The sequence below is a fragment of the Gadus macrocephalus genome, chromosome 1 (assembly GCF_031168955.1).
Source record: "Gadus macrocephalus chromosome 1, ASM3116895v1".
Classification (NCBI taxonomy): Eukaryota; Metazoa; Chordata; class Actinopteri; order Gadiformes; family Gadidae; genus Gadus; species Gadus macrocephalus.
Window position 1 is genome coordinate 4,987,640 of NC_082382.1, and position 16,193 is coordinate 5,003,832.

At 44.6% G+C, this 16,193-nt stretch overlaps 1 protein-coding gene across 1 annotated transcript in view; it reads left to right on the forward strand.

The window, feature by feature from the left end:
* Positions 1 to 6,592: 6,592 nt before the first annotated feature.
* The window catches only part of tafa3a (TAFA chemokine like family member 3a), a 91,065-nt gene continuing 81,464 nt past the window's right edge, over positions 6,593 to 16,193 (forward strand). Inside the window, exon 1 of the mRNA XM_060063952.1 lies at positions 6,593 to 7,364. The gene's annotated coding sequence lies outside the window, so the exon portion shown is untranslated. The remainder of the gene's footprint in view (positions 7,365 to 16,193) is intronic.

Genomic DNA, 16,193 nt, shown 5'->3' on the forward strand with positions numbered 1-16,193 from the left:
AGCACCTGATCATCTGCATTTGAATCCCTTCCCAGATTCGGCCTACTACTGAACATCCCACGTGTCAATGCTGCAGGGCAATGTAAATATATGCTCCCTTCTTGCTGTACCACCAAGTTTTTGTGTCGTTGGTAGTTTCTTGAGCACATCACCTCTAGGGATGTGCTTCTTCATCATTCTCTCAAAATGTGAAGATGGGCTTTCCATCAACAGACCTCTTACAACTTTGCTTCAGAAACTTGCAAACTTCACAATGACAAAGTCATCAGCAGACAGATCATTGTCACCATCATCTTCGTCACTCTGGACATCTGAACTCTCATAATCAGTGGCATCACTAAGTGGAATCGGAAAGTCACTCTCTTCTGAGCTGCTGGAGAGCACTTTCTTTTTGGGTTGGGTTGGTTTTGACCCTTTCAGGGCCCCCTACTTATTTCCACTCCTTTTCTTCTTTTCAGCCTGTTTCATTTCTCTGCTGTGCGTCTTCTCCAGGCCATCTTCTTCCTCATCATTGGTGGTGGAGTTTTCTTCTGAGCTACTGTACGCAGTCGTTTTCTTCTTGGTTTTGTTTTGATTTGCAGCTTTCATAGCCCTTTCTTTCATTCTTTTTCTTTTCCAGTTCAGCCTTTTTATCTTCTTTTTCTTTGTGAGCCTTCTCCAACTCCATCTTCCCATGTGAGCAGATTCATCACTTGATAAGTGCTCGGGATTTAGCGGAGTGGCAGGTGGCTCTCCTGGGTCTGGACCTGCTTCGAGGAAAGGAAAGGAACTTCATTGTCATTGAACACAGGGAACAACAAGATTTTGTGGTCAGATGGAGGGTAAGCTTGAGCCGCGCCACTACATGCACCGCCACTATTGGCCTACAAGACTTTTTTTTAAATCTCTGAAAAATAACCTCCAGGCAGGTCAGCAGTTGCACTGGGTTCATCTTCTGGATTTGCCCTGTCTGTCACCACTGATGGTGCATAGTCTTCTTCCGGGAAGATGTCCCTGTTGAAAGGGTATCTGCCTGTTGCTCTGAAGCCCGAGGTTATGTTTGTTGGTGACATTGCAGGGAGGAACGCTTGCTTCACACGTTCCGAGACCTCGTAAATCGATACGGTTCGCCCAGGATGTGATCGCATCCACCCATCCATCGCTCGGTTATAGTAGGTTTTGAGTGGGTCGTAGACAGTTTTGTCTGATGGTTGCAAGCGGTGTGAGGTGAGAGCTGGCAGGGTGAGCATAATGACCCCGTTCTCTTTAGCAGTTGTCACTGACTTAAGTGAGATGTGAGACTCATGATTGTCCAGAATGAGCAGGACTGGGTGATCGTGGAGCAGTTGGTGTGGCGGATGAAGTGCTCCAGGAAGATGAGAAAGGCATCTTCATTCATCCATCCAGACTTGGTACAATGACCAACGGAACCTGCTGGTGATCCGTTCATGAGGCTGTCCTTGAAGCGGACACGCGGGAAAATGAACATTGGTGGGACTGCATTTCCAGTGGCGTTTACTGCACAGGCCACAGTGACGAGCTCTCTTCTTTCAGCAGATGTTACTGCAGTGCACCCACCTGTTTCTTCCCTTTCTCTGTGACAACATGCTTGGGTGTTTGTCGTCACACCGGTTTCATCCATATTATATATCATGTGTGGTGGGAAGCTGTACCTGTAATGAGATACAAGGTAGAGCTGATGATCAGAGAAGTTTAAAGCAGTTTTACCATACTTGGATGTGGTTGTGTGTGTAAATGTCAACTCTGCTGCTGAGGACAGAATACCCTCTATAGATGCGTGAGAGAGAGAGAGAGAGAGAGAGAGAGAGAGAGAGAGAGAGAGAGAGAGAGAGAGAGAGAGAGAGAGAGAGAGAGAGAGAGAGAGAGAGAGAGAGAGAGAGAGAGAGAGAGAGAGAGAGAGAGAGAGGTTTTCTAGCCTTAATATGAGTTCCCCTAGCCTGCCTATGGTCCCCCTGTAGCTAGAAATGGCGTTAAGTGTAAAATAAGCACTAGCTATCCTGCTCTGCCTTTGCAAAAACAAAGCTCAGACGCGATGATTTGGATTTTTCCCCGTATGTCGTCCTACGGGGAAATGTTTCCTCCCCTTTCTTTGCTTTGCCCATTGAGCTGCAACGTGTGTGTGTGTGTGTGTGTGTGTGTGTGTGTGTGTGTGTGTGTGTGTGTGTGTGTGTGTGTGTGTGTGTGTGTGTGTGTGTGTGTGTGTGTGTGTGTGTGTGTGTGTGTGTGTGTGAATACACATACTGCAACGCAAGTGTTGTATACTTCTTTGTAATTTGGATAACCGTTCTGCAGTTGGTGTTATGGCGCATAACATGTCAGGTTCTCTGACTTAAGCTTTGACGATTGTCTCTCGCTGGAGCCCCGCTGCCCTATGCCCACTGCCTAGGCGGTGGTCCATCGGCAGCGGGCAGCGAGGCTCCGGCGGGAGACAATCGCGGTCAACAATTGCGGGCAACAATCCCTTTCTCCTCCATGCCACCAGTTCAATCTACTTCAGATTGATGAGGAAGTGGAAGAACCAGAGACGTCGGAGAACGAGACGCAGTCGTTTGAGATTCAAAATATCGTCTGGAGACGCACGCAGCTTTTGGCCGTGATGATGTGTATTATATGATATAGATATCTAAGATATTATGAGGACTGTTTAATTGTTATCAATGTGTCTTGAATCAACATTATGGCATAATATCTATATCTATATATATATATATATTGTTCCCCAGGAGAACCTGGGGTACTGAAATAGAAAGGACAAAGTAAACGAAACACAGCCTTCTATAAACACAGTGAACACAGGGAGAATCCCTGGGTGTAACTTAAAACTAAAACTGAAGCATCTCGTGTTGTTCAGAGCTATGTGTGTGTGTGTGTGTGTGTGTGTGTGTGTGTGTGTGTGTGTGTGTGTGTGTGTGTGTGTGTGTGTGTGTGTGTGTGTGTGTGTTTGAGCTTCACCGCAGAAGTTAATGACAGCACCACCTTTATCTCCTCTCCCGCAGCTTGAGACAGCCTACGTCACGCACCACCTCATCCTGTCAGATGGCTTAATGGGCAGAGCGGCATGTCACAGGCCGCTCTGCCAGGAGAGGTACGACACGGCCGGCCCAGGGTGGGGACCGCAGGGGGATTAATGAGGTCATCTCCTCTCTCTCTCTCTCTCTCTCTCTCTCTCTCTCTCTCTCGCTCTCTCGCTCTCTCGCTCTTCTCATTTATCACTCCTCGTCCTCTCTCTCTCTCTCTCTCTCTCGCTCTACTCATTCATCGTTCCTCTCTCCCTCTTTTTCTCCCTCTCTTTTTTGTTCTTCCCTGCCTTTAACTTAACAGAGAGAGCGAGAGAGAGAGAAAGAGAGAGAGTGAGAGAGAGAGAGAGAGAGAGGAGGAGAGAGAGAGACCGAGAGAGAGAGAGAGAGAGAGAGAGAGAGAGAGAGAGAGAGAGAGAGAGAGGAGACAGAGAGAGAGAGACAGAGAGAGAGAGAGAGAGAGAGAGAGAGAGAGAGAGAGAGAGAGAGAGACAGAGAGAGAGACAGAGAGGGGAGAGAGAGAGAGAGAGAGAGAGAGAGAGAGAGAGAGACAGAGAGAGAGACAGAGAGGGGGAGAGAGAGTGAGAGACAGAGAGAGAGAGAGAGACCGAGAGAGTCAGACAGAGAGAGAGAGAGAGAGAGAGAGAGAGAGAGAGTCAGACAGAGAGAGAGAGAGAGAGAGAGAGAGAGAGAGAGAGAGAGAGAGGAGAACTAACTGGCGGAACGTGGTGCATTATAGTGAATATATTATGACTGCTATACAGGTCATTATAGGGTCAATATAGCGCCATTCAAGGGTCAATATATAGGGTCACTATAGGGGTGAATATGAGGTTAGTAAGATGGTTTGGTAAAGAAATGGGTTGCTTTCTCTCTACAGTAAGCAGTATAGGCCCCTTTACAGCTGGTCCCACAATGCTCATTCAGTGATAATGGGCTGATATATTTAGTGCTTCTGTTCAGAACATGTTTGTGTGTGTGTGTGTGTGTGTGTGTGTGTGTGTGTGTGTGTGTGTGTGTGTGTGTGTGTGTGTGTGTGTGTGTGTGTGTGTGTGTGTGTGTGTGTGTGGTGTGTGTGTGTGTGCTTGCCCATGCAGGCGTGTATTTACCGTGCGGCTGGCCTGAGCGGTAGATGACTTTAGGTTTATGATGATAACACCCAGAGGGTGTCCAGAAGCAATCAAATCCAAATCCAAATGTTTGCCTTCCGTCTCCCCAGGCGTTTCCAGAACTCGTATTGATTATTCCTGCGCCGCTGTTCTCTGCTCACCAAGGAGACCACAGCATGAGAAGTAGAGATCATAATGCAATTATGGGATGGGCGGGGCGCCTCTTTAGACAGGACGGTAATGCTTCAGCGGGGAGGAGGTCTGCAGACGGAGAGTGTTGCGGCGTATAATGCTCAGCTTAGCGCATTGTTTGGTTTTACAATATCACTCTTTCGTTGCCCACACAAACCAGTCTTGTCTGGGATGGTTTTCATAACATTAACCACATAAATAGGTGACTTAATTAAAATTGAAGGATTTATTAATCTAGGCCAGGGGTCTCAAACTCGCGTCCCGGGGGCCAATTGAGGCCCGCGGGAAGATATTTTGTGAACCCCTACTTGACATCAAAGTTTAGTGTTAGTGCGGCCCGCGCGTTGTTTTCAAACGCACATTTTTGCTGAGTCGCTTGTCACGCTTTTTTATCACTTGTGATAAGGTGACCAGATGTCCCGGTTTGGCCGGGACAGTCCCAATTTTGAGTTGCGTGTCTGAGTCCCGACAAACGCCAAAGAACGCTAAAATCTCCCGGTTTCCACCAACCACTATGATATGTCCCCTGTTGTCAGCGATTACATAGCCAACGTGATCTCAATATTGCCCGATCATTAACTTGATTGGGTCAGTTGTGTTACTTTTATGGTGGAATACTTGTTGTGGCCCAGCCTGACCCAGACTCTACCTCCAGCGGCCCCCAGGTAAGATGAGTTTGAGACCCCCGAAACAAGCCTACGGACAACACACACTATTAGAATACATGTAATTTTTCTCTAAATTTCACAGCATTTTTGCACTAGAATCAACCGGTTCTGGTACCACTACCACTGGAAAACTTTACGCTACACTTTACTACACCTCATTACTTATTATTACTACCATCTTAGTTTCTCTTTTTATTACTTAAATTATTGTATTATTATCATTAGGTGAGTTCTGCATGCAGCCCTCACTTTGGGACCTATCTCCTTCCTCAATTTTTCAACTAGAGACTCCATTCCGATTAAAAATGTTTCCGATTAGCTTGGAATCGCGTGCTTCTTTTCATATTTTTTACATATTTTCTACTTTTAAGATATTCTACTTTTAAAATATTATTTCTCATTCTCTGACCCTTCAACTAGGCCTACTTCAGACTTCATGACTTGGTCAATTTATAGTTTTTTAACCGTTCAAACATTTAATAAATCAACACACTTGTGTAACAGAATTTCAATATCATTTATACTTTTTTCAGAATCACAGTGTAATTTCATACCGGCTTCGTATATTTCACATTGGTCTCATTGAGTGACGTTGAGGCTCGAAGACGTTCAGGCAGTGTTGCCAGATTGGGCGGTGAGGCGAGGACCACTGTTTCGAGCTGGTTTGCTAAAGAGACTATTGTAGATAACAATAACAATGACTAGTCAATGAGAAACGGGAAAGCTACGACCAAAAGGGGAGGTGCCTCCGCAAATGCCCCAAGAAAGCTGGGAGATTTACAATTTACGACTTGCACATACCGACATACCATACAAATGGATAACACCATAATTAGGGGCAACGCAGGGCCATCAGACCTGTCACTCCAACCACTGCGCCATTCGTCAGGAGATTTGAATCATGATGTATAGTCGAGCTGGCGTTGACTGTAAGGTTTATGTTCTTTAAGTTCTTGTTAGATTATTTCAAGTTGAAGTTCTGTAAGATAATTTTATGCATGACTATTTGAGTTTAATTTTAGCTCATTTAGGCCCCCCTGTTCTGTGGCTGTATCCGTGCACACGGAGTGCGTATGTGTGTGTGTGTGTGTTTATGTATGTAACATATAACGTTTATTGTGCTCACCATTGGTCTTTTACATGCCTATTTTGTGTGTTGTGTATTAATGTCATCTTATTGACTGTCAGTGTGTTCTTTACACAGACCTTTTGAGTTTTGTGTGTGTGAGAGACAGATGAGAGGTGTCCTTACATAACCTCATAGTTAATAATCAGGTTGCATTTAGGTGTGTATTCGTGTATTTGCAATGAAGCATATGATTTATCGGATTTCTGGCAAAAAAAAAATTTGGCGGGTTTTTGGTTGACTGGGCGGTTTTTTATTCTATAGTTGAGTTGGAAATTGCCAAATGAATTCAAACTTGATCACATTAGCTATTTGTTTAACTCTTCACTTTATTTCCTCACTTTGTTTCCAACCATTTTAAATGTTTTAAATGGTGTGCATGTTTACATTGTTTACTCCATTTAGACTCTGTTCAAATCCCATCATTTGATTTAACATTTCTTGCGTCTTAAACTATGTGGCTTTCCTAAATAACATTTTGCACTACAGCACCCACCACATTTTCGGCAGGAAATGCATTTTCTAGTTTATTATTGTGATCTATGCTTCGACTTATTTTTACTTAATTTAACATATTTATAATTTTACTTATCTTTATTTACTTCATCTTTTATTGTTGCTGCTAGCTGGCTGTTGAGGAACCAAGCCAATGAATTTTACAGAATCAGTAATTCTGATTCTGATTCTGATTCTGATAACAGCGATTGAACTACCAGGTCTATCCCCTGGATGCCGCTAAAACACCATCTTTACGCGCTTGGAGACGGCGCGGCGGCACTTGGAGACGCGCCTCGCTGAGCAACGCGCTCCTCAGTCTGATGTCCTGGTACCAATGGGACACTACAGGCGGCGTTTTGAGTATTTTGAATGAATTCAGCTTCATTCCATACGGGTCGTGTGTTGGCTTGATTTGAAACGTCTAACAATTTGATTTTAAAGCTGTGATTGGGAGTCATGCACGTTTTTGATCTCTGAACGGGGAGTTCTCACGTAGAGCCTCGGATCAGGAACTTTGGGACTTGGAGTGGTCCGCTGCATCTGCATCATCCTACTGGTTCATCTCAACTTCTTTCAATCAGGGATCGTGGGGAGCCTTCATACCAGGCCCCCTTTTAAGTGATGCATTATCGTGGGCATCCTAAAGAGCCGAGGAAATGGTATTTCTTTAAAGAATCGCTGCTCCTGTCGCTGGCCATGGAGCGCACATGAGAGGATTGAGTCTCCTCGGGATTAATTGACAGCACATCGACAGGTAGGGAGACGATTTAATGTTAATGACTTCATGTGTTATTGTACAATGTCAGCTCAAAGGAATGCCGGATTTCAAACATTAAGCATCGCAAGTAGTAGCCTAGATATTAGGATATAGAGTGTGCGTTGTCTAATCAAAACCCAAAATGAGTCTAAACAACCAAATAACAATGGATCCATTCATTTAGGCTATAAATACCATGGCTTTTTTATGCTCAACGGCACACAAACTAATTATGGTGCTAATGGCATTTCAATTACATGTTTTCCCATAATAAGCCTGCTGTTTTAGCAGCTACATCTTAAATTATTAAGGCTTTGCAAAAATAACAGGTACAAGTGCTTAGCTTTGGTATTGGCTTCTACATTTATGTATAAATGCCCACAACTTTCTACAAATAGATTTTTACAGTGATAAGAAAACATTTGATTTATCAACTATCAAATCATCGATCAGCATTGTTGGAATACTGATGCATTGGCATCTATATCTATAGCTTTCGATCTAGAGTTGTCTTTTATAGCCAGTTGTTATTACACTCCCCATCAGCGTTGTTTAGATGACAGCAAGCGCCTTATCAATGGATCTAAGGTCAAGAAAACAATGCCCAACTCAGAGTGGAGTAGAACCACCCTGTGTGTCCTAATCCATCGGATCTCCCATCCGACCAACGACCTGCTCAAGCTCAGCAGCATGTTTATGACTACAGACATGTACTTTTGGATTATGCTTAGAAAAGACCGCCCTCCCCCCCCCCCCACACACACACACAAACACACAGACTGTAGAATCTCATGATTAAGCTTACACACTGGTGTGTACACACCGCTTTTGCGCATTGTATGTCTTCTTTTGTACTTTTCAGAGACCCATATCTTGACCTACCTCTCTCTCTTTATCAGTTTTTATTTACTTCATTCATTCAGGTCATCCTCTGTCCCCTTGACAAACACCGTGTGGTCAGCTGTTTCTATTGCACTCTCTCTCTCTCTCTCTCTCTCTCTCTCTCTCTCTCTCTCTCTCTCTCTCTCTCTCTCTCTCTCTCTCTCTCTCTCTCTCTCAATCACTCTCTCTTTTTTTGGCAATTAGTGCTATCATCGCATTTCATCCTGCGGAACACCGGGATGGCGGTAACCTTCCAGCGGCTCCTATTGCTCCGCGGTGATACCGTTCTGCCGTGATTAATTGAAGTCCCCTCAGAGCGGTCGAGGAGGCGTCCGTCTTCTCTTTCACTCCCGCTGACAGCCGGGCCATTACAGTGTTTTATAGATTACCGTCGGTAGCCCTTGAAGGCTACTCTCCGCCCCCGCTGTTGTTGTGCAGGCTTTTATTGTGTCGTGTTATTGGTAGGTATGGCTGACAGGTGGCCAAAGGCCACCCTGGGATTATTGAAGATGGAACAGGTCCCACAGCTCCAGTGCATTGGAAACAAACAGTATGGATTAGTGTGCTCGGCAGTACTAGGCGTCATTGTTGTTGTCGATGTTGTTGTTGTGGGGAACTCGTGGAGACGACTGGTTGTGGAAGCTGAAACCCCCTGTTGAGAAGAGGTAGGCCATCAATGCCGTACGGCCGCATTAGAACCGTGCCGGAGGTGGTGCTGCGTATCTTAAAGTTGGTGTTGCCTAGCGAGTAGCACAGGCAAAATGGCTGCCGGTTGACATTGTTTGAAAGAAGCCCAGAGACAGCGAGCTGCTTTGGAAAACAAATGACATTGTCTGCTCGTTTTTGCGGTTTGTAGAGGGCGGATGGATCTGCTCACAACAATACAGCTGTGAGTTGAAAGCCACCATCTCACAGACCTGGAAATCAACAGTTGATACTGGAGGAAGCCAAGCTAGAGAGAGAGAGAAGAGAGAGAGAGAGAGAGAGAGAGAGAGAGAGAGAGAGAGAGAGAGAGAGAGAGAGAGAGAGAGAGAGAGAGAGAGAGAGAGAGATTTTAAGTTTTCAGAGAATATGTTCATAATAATAAGAGAGAGAGAGAAAATGCACATTTAGTTGGGAGAGTTTGTTGGTCCTTGAGAGTTAGGCCCTACTTATTGAAGGTGGTTTTTAAATACAATCATAACCTGTGTTTACAGAGAGAGAGGGTGCACTCACACTAGGCCATCTGGCCGTGGCCGTTGGCCGTTTTTACACCTAACCGTGCTCAACTGGCCCCATTGTTCTCTGGCCTGCACTCACACTAGGCCATCTGGCCTAGCGTTGGCCGTCGCAACTGTGGCCTGGCCACGGTAGGCTCTTGTACATGCGTCATCACGTCGTAACACGTCATCACCAAGCGTCCGCTGCATGGACCATAATAAAGTCTGCCGCCAGTCAGAGTTTTAACAGCAATGGACAACAACACAGAGAACACACCAACAGTTGAACTGCTTGACGCCATGTTTACCGTTTAATGGGAAAGAAGGCTTGTCGCCTTTATTATGTCCATGGTTGTCACATGGACTATACGTCATCCAGCTCAGGTTGCGTAGCCGTGCGTGTGCGCGTGTCGGCTCATTAGCAACTGTACCGTAGCGGCCCGGACTGTAGCAGCACACCTCTCCCAAGTGGCCAAATTGGCCTGGCCTGGCCAGACTGGCCACACTCACACTGGCAGATTTGAGCACGGTTAGGTGTGAAATCGGCCACGGCCACGGCCAGATGGCTTAGTGTGAGTGCACCCAGAGAGAGACTCAATATGCAGGCTCACTCAGGTGATTTCCAGGGGTAGGGAGCATCATGGATCATCAAGTGCCAGGATCGGCACTCCTGCAGATCAAAACCACGCCGGCAGACAACAGTATGACAAAAATACGCCATTTTTCACTTGGTCTTCTCAGATGTTTAGTCCAACAAGTGATATGCAAAAGTGCTCACTGGAGGTTGTTTGTCTTTAGGACAAGTTCTGTGTCAGCCACCTCCATGCAGAGTGCCCTGATAGTCTGTGAGCAGTACACCATACAGAAGGACGCTGCACCGAGGTGGCTTTGACACCTGTGTCACCTCCAGCATTTGCAGCGCGGCGCTGGGAGGTGAAATGCAGAGCGGAGGTTTCCCTACTCCCTGGGTGTGTTTAAAATAAAACCTTACGGTTGACTTTGACACCAGAGACAGCTTAGAGCGTCAACATGAATCCGATGGGTGTTTAAGGAGGGAGTCTCCGAGCGGCCGTAGTAGCGATACGGCCGCAGCCATACCGCGCTTCGCTCAGGCATGTGGATAGAAGTAGGAGGAGGAGGAGGGGGTGGTGGGGAATGAGGAGGGCGGGCCGGAGGGGAAGCCATCCATCCCATGTTTTATAGATGCCATTTAAAGGAGCATGCCTGAGATAAGGGCGGCTGTAGTGACTGTAACCACGACAACGTCGTGTCAATCGGAACATCGAGACAGCAAACACAAACACAAGGGTTTCCTTGAAGCGAGCAGTGTGCCGTTCAGTGGGCCTAGCTGATCAGGGGCTTCTGCAGCGAGGACCGCATCCCAGGAGCCCCCCTCAGAGAGAGACACACAACTCCAACACCTATTGGCTTGTTCTGTGTGTGTTCTAGATTTGTGATTGCATTGTGTGGTTTCAAGGGTGCAGAGGGTTGTATGTGTCTGAATGGGGAACTATCATGGAAGGTAACGTACTGTAGTGTGTACACTTTAGGGTAGTGGACTGTGTAGTGTGTACGCTACAGGATAGTGGACTAAGCTTTGCACACTGTCTGCAAGATTATTGAACAGGGTGAGGTTTGAAGGGTCAAACGCTATGCCCAAGTCAGCGAGTGCGTTGTGGTAGCTCAGCCTCTGGCAGAACTTCCCCAGCTGGGGATGGAAGATGCGTCACACTCTGCGCTGCTGACATGAATGCACGGCGGGTTGTGGTCATTGACACCCAGGGCCCTATTTTAACGGTCTGAAACGCAAGTGAGAAGCGCCAAGCGCAAATAGCTTTGTGGGCGGTTCTATGGTAATGTTGCTATTTTACCGGCGCAAAAATGACTCTTAATTGCGCCCGGCGCAAATCTTAAAAGAGTGCCAACTCCCATCCCTTTTAAGAGCCATGAGCGCATGTGAATCTGACAAGTTGATATTTTGACAGCGCGTCTGCAGTCTCCGATGAGACAGATGCACATGAATCCTCAAAAATGCCAGCAAAGAAAACTTAACAAACATATGATATGTGGCAACTGTGGTTCTATTTAATGATATACGCAATACATTATAAACATTGTTTCTTATCAGTATTGTATGCATTATCTTATCGACTTGTGTTCCTAATATGCATTTGTGCCCCCGTTAATATACATTGCCATGGACTGTATTATGCGTTACGTGTTTAGTTTGCGTGTGTTTAAACAGATGGGCGCACACACGCGCGCCCGCATTCATTCATTCTTTTTAACACTCACTCACGGTAAAACAATGTTCTCTCACGATCAAATACTCATCAATCCTAAAAGTTATGGGCTTGTACACGATGTCTGTGTCAAGAAAATATGTGTTTGCAGATGCATTGATTTAAAAGTACAACTTATTACCGCTGTATCAGCTGTTCTTCCCAAATAATTTACCAAGAATTTGTGGCTAGGTAGATGAGAGAAGCAAAGTGTATGCGCAAGGTGCAAAAGCAACATTATGCATGCCCCCTTGAAATAGCATCTGAACAACGCGCCACTGACTTTAAACCAGGTATTTCCTGGTTTATGCCACAAGTGATTTCTGAAACTGCAAAATAGCAACAAGGAACGTTTGCGCTAGAACACGCCTCCTCCTTTCGCCGAACCGCCCCTTGGGGCGCAAGATCATTCCCTAATTTACCAACGTGTGGCGCAGGAGGGAAAAAAGACGCTATGCGCCAGTTGCAAACTAGCAACGACACATGCGCCAGTGAGAAAGTCAATTGCACCGGATGCAAGATAGGGCCCCCAGTTCGTAACATTCAAAAACTGCAAATGCAAGGGCTTCCATTAGTGGGCCATAGCCACAATCACTGTTGTGTCATTTGGCCGTAAACATTTAATGAAAATATTTGGGAATCTTCAAGATTGTTACTTAAGCATCAGAATATGATGTTCCGTGAAATTCATTGCAATTTCATGTACTGTGTTTGTAAAGTTTATATATTTCCTTATATTCTATCTGGGCATTAGTCGTCTTTTTTCCCTCTTGGCAACGTAGCCAAGCTGGACTAATTTGCATACACTCCCCTGGCCAAGCGAGGCCATTCGCATCACGGCGACGGGGCTATTGAATGAAGCAACGCATTTCAGACCTTAAAGCTAGGGTGGGCGATTTTGGAGAAAACAGCCGTTGAGATTCCGTCGCGTGCTCTCTGGCCCGTCCCTGCCACGCTACCTGCTGTAGCTCCTCCCACCGAACGTCAGTTATGCGCGTTCATGTGAATTCAGTTACATTGATAGGAAGACGAAACACCATGTCCGATTCCGAGGTAATTAAACATTAGTGCTGATTGCTACATAAGTACATATATAGCATCAACATCTTACTCACAGACATACCATGTATGTTATCTTAAAATCATTGCCATTGCGCTGGTAGGCCTAAGAAAGGTAGCTGTATCAGCCAAGCAAGATAGCAAACTAATTGCAACTGTAGTTCGTTAGCATAAGAACAAAAGCAAAAAAAACAAAAAAACAAAACAAAACCTCCTTCTCCATGATAACAGAATTCTTCTAGGTCTCCCTCTTATCAATATTGACAATCGATATGATCTCTTTACTGTCGTTGTCCATCATTGTGTATGTACAGTACTGTGCTGAAAAAATATATATATTTGATAAAATAACACAGAAAGCCAGATTACACACAAGGAAACCGTCACTTCAAAGCGATCGCGAAACTGAGCTAGGCTGCTGCTAGCTTGCAACAACGTTATAACAATACATGGAATATCATATGCTAGACTTCCCTCGCAGTGCTTATCTTGGCAGTTGTGTCAACGTAGCTTTTATACAAACGTGACTCGGACATTATCCACAGTTGAGTTGAAGCCTAGGCCACGTGTTAGCACAATCTCTGTGTTATTCCGACAGCCACGGTTGGTGTGACCATAACTAACCTATAAAACGGACCGGGAAAAGAACCATCGGCTGATGCAAGACATCCTACAGAACCGTATTGAAATGGTTACATTACAGAACCGTAATGTAACGGTTATCGTGGCTTTGCTTAGTAAAAAACCATACCAGCCGACACTTTACATATTCATCGCAATATACCATGGAGGGATAGCACAATTCCTTACCTGTCTATAAGAAATATAGCCATCTCAGCGTCCGATTTTAAGTTTCTCCGGTCACGTAACTCTCTCCATCGCTCATAAGCCACGCCGATGTTTACTCTTTTTTTTTTTTTTTTACACTTTTATTTCGAGCTCTCTCCGCCTCCCTTTTAGTAGCTGTCCTTTCAACAAGTGTCTTTCCTCTTTTTTTCTCTGTCTTAGTGGTGTTAGTTGATGGTATCCGGGGAATGGGAAATTTATGGGCCGTTGATGAAGACACGGCTATTCATTTGTTGTCCGCCGTAGTAGTACAAAACTGTCAGACCGCTAGGCTCGTGAACGCTCACGCAGGGACGCACCAACGTCGTTGCCAAGGTGACCGGACAGTCCCACAGCCAATAAGAACGGAGAATCGGAGCCTCGCTCTGATTGGTCAAAGTGTACATGAGCGGTGGCAATTTTTGGGTGCGGCCCACAGAGGCAGGGGAGAGCAAAGTTATGAGCAGATATTCTCAGAGAACTTCACCTACATATAGCTGACTGGCTATTAGGACAGTTTTGCCAAATATTACAGTAAAGAAATTACCCACCCTAGCTTTAAGGAAGTAGAAACTACAGAAAACACACAGAGTGGGGGGGGCAAGGGGGGTTCAGACCACAATTGTACGATTCTTTCACAGACACAGTTTATTATCAGACTGTGAGATGCATGTGAACATAATTGTTTACATTTTTCAAGATATTAGGTAAGTGTTTGATAGATAAAATTCCTGTCATTGGTATTGTAATTTTTATGTTTTCTTTGATCCTGTAGTCCTTCACTTTATTAGTAACCACAATCCTCTCATGTCAACCCATTTGCAAGCAGATTGGGCTTCAAGAAGCGAGCTGTGAGCTAAAGCCCATCTTCTCCCTGTTGCTTAGAGATGTATTGATCCATATGTGCCAGATAGGTAGAGGGCCGCTTGGAGAAAATCAGGGGACAACTAATGGATTCATGCAGCATGCATGCAGGGCTCTCAGGTGCATTATGGGTCACAACTTTTCAACTATGTTATGATTAATGTAATGTGATAATGTAATAAAGTCAATTAATTGTAAACCTTTAAGGTTCGGAAATTAAATGTAATGAGGCCAATCCAAAAATAGCTAAGGAAGATGTTAGTGCTTGTATGTTCAGGCAGGCTCGGAGAGGCCTACTGAGGTCTGGTTTCAAACCTTCAGCCCCCAACTTCAAGCTCCAAATGCTGGAAGACATTTAGAACATTGGAAAAAGTCTACGGCGCTGTTGTGTTGAACATCTGTGGATTACAGCTCTGTATATTTCCTGCTGTGGGCCTGATTGGGTTGCAGATTGTGGCCCAGCAGACGGCCAACACAAAAGTTTTTATGGATTTGTCCTGAAACGAGGGACGCGATGAACAGCTTTTGCCGCTCATTGTGCAACGATACAGCCGTGCATCGGACAAATGGGGATGGCACTTGGTACTCAAATGCAATTTCAAACTAACACACACACCGTGTGCCACCAAATATCAGACTTAAATAAATCCATGCAAGGGAAAGTGTCTATTAAAACGAAAATGGTCTATGTATTTACGATATAATTCATAATAAGAATTCTAATTAACATATTCATTATAATTTAGCTGAAGCTTTTATCCAAAGCGACTTCAAATAAGTGCATTCTACCATGAAGACACAACCAAGAAAGTGCAAGAATCATGCAAGCACATTCAATGAATCAAATTAGCAAACTACTTGAAGCGCTACATTTTAGAAACAAGATATCCAGTGTACAGTATACACTTGTTTTACTTCTATTCTTTTGAATAAGGTTGCTGTTGAGATCCACTCAACCACCAAACAACTTCCTTCCCCTCCCGTTCTGTGGCACTGAATAAGGTGGTTTCTGACCACCTTCTCTCCAAATATATTGGGCCATTGCGCCAATTTTTTACCAACCTATGTCCCAGCACACAGATCTCCAGTCTCTGGGTGGATTTTTTCCAACAGTTCAATCACTCTCAACCTCTGGGATTAGAAGCACCAGAAATTGCAGATTCCAAGGAGGAAAGCTCCAACCTCAGTCTGATGTGTCAGAAAAGTAATCATTGATAGATTTGGAAAGACCTTGTTTTGCGTGTCTCAAGTTCAAGCCTCTTCTATTAGGTTAAGAAGGTTTGTTTCTTATTGTCTTACAGAATTGCATTTTGTGCTGCAGTAATGTTGCATGCAAATAGTTATTTGTGTAGTAGTCTCATGTTTTTGAAGACTTTAACTCATAGAAGTCCAACTGAATTGCCAGAGTTATACACAGTAATACACAGTAATGATGTTACTCTTCAAGGAAGAGATTACTCTATTTCTATTCAAATGCACTAATTGATTTAGTTTCCACCAGTATTATTTTGTTTCCACCAGTTTCAGCATTTTTTCAAGCTTCACATCATCCTGTAATCATTAGACTTCAATTTGGGGGAAAATAAATTGCAATGATGAAGCTTTTAGAAACAAAGCTGTTATTTTCCATTGCGGTTGTTTCTTGGTTAAGCCAGATGGAGGAAAAGGCAAACAAAGCTCTGATTATAATTAAAGGAACGGGGACCCAAAAAAGT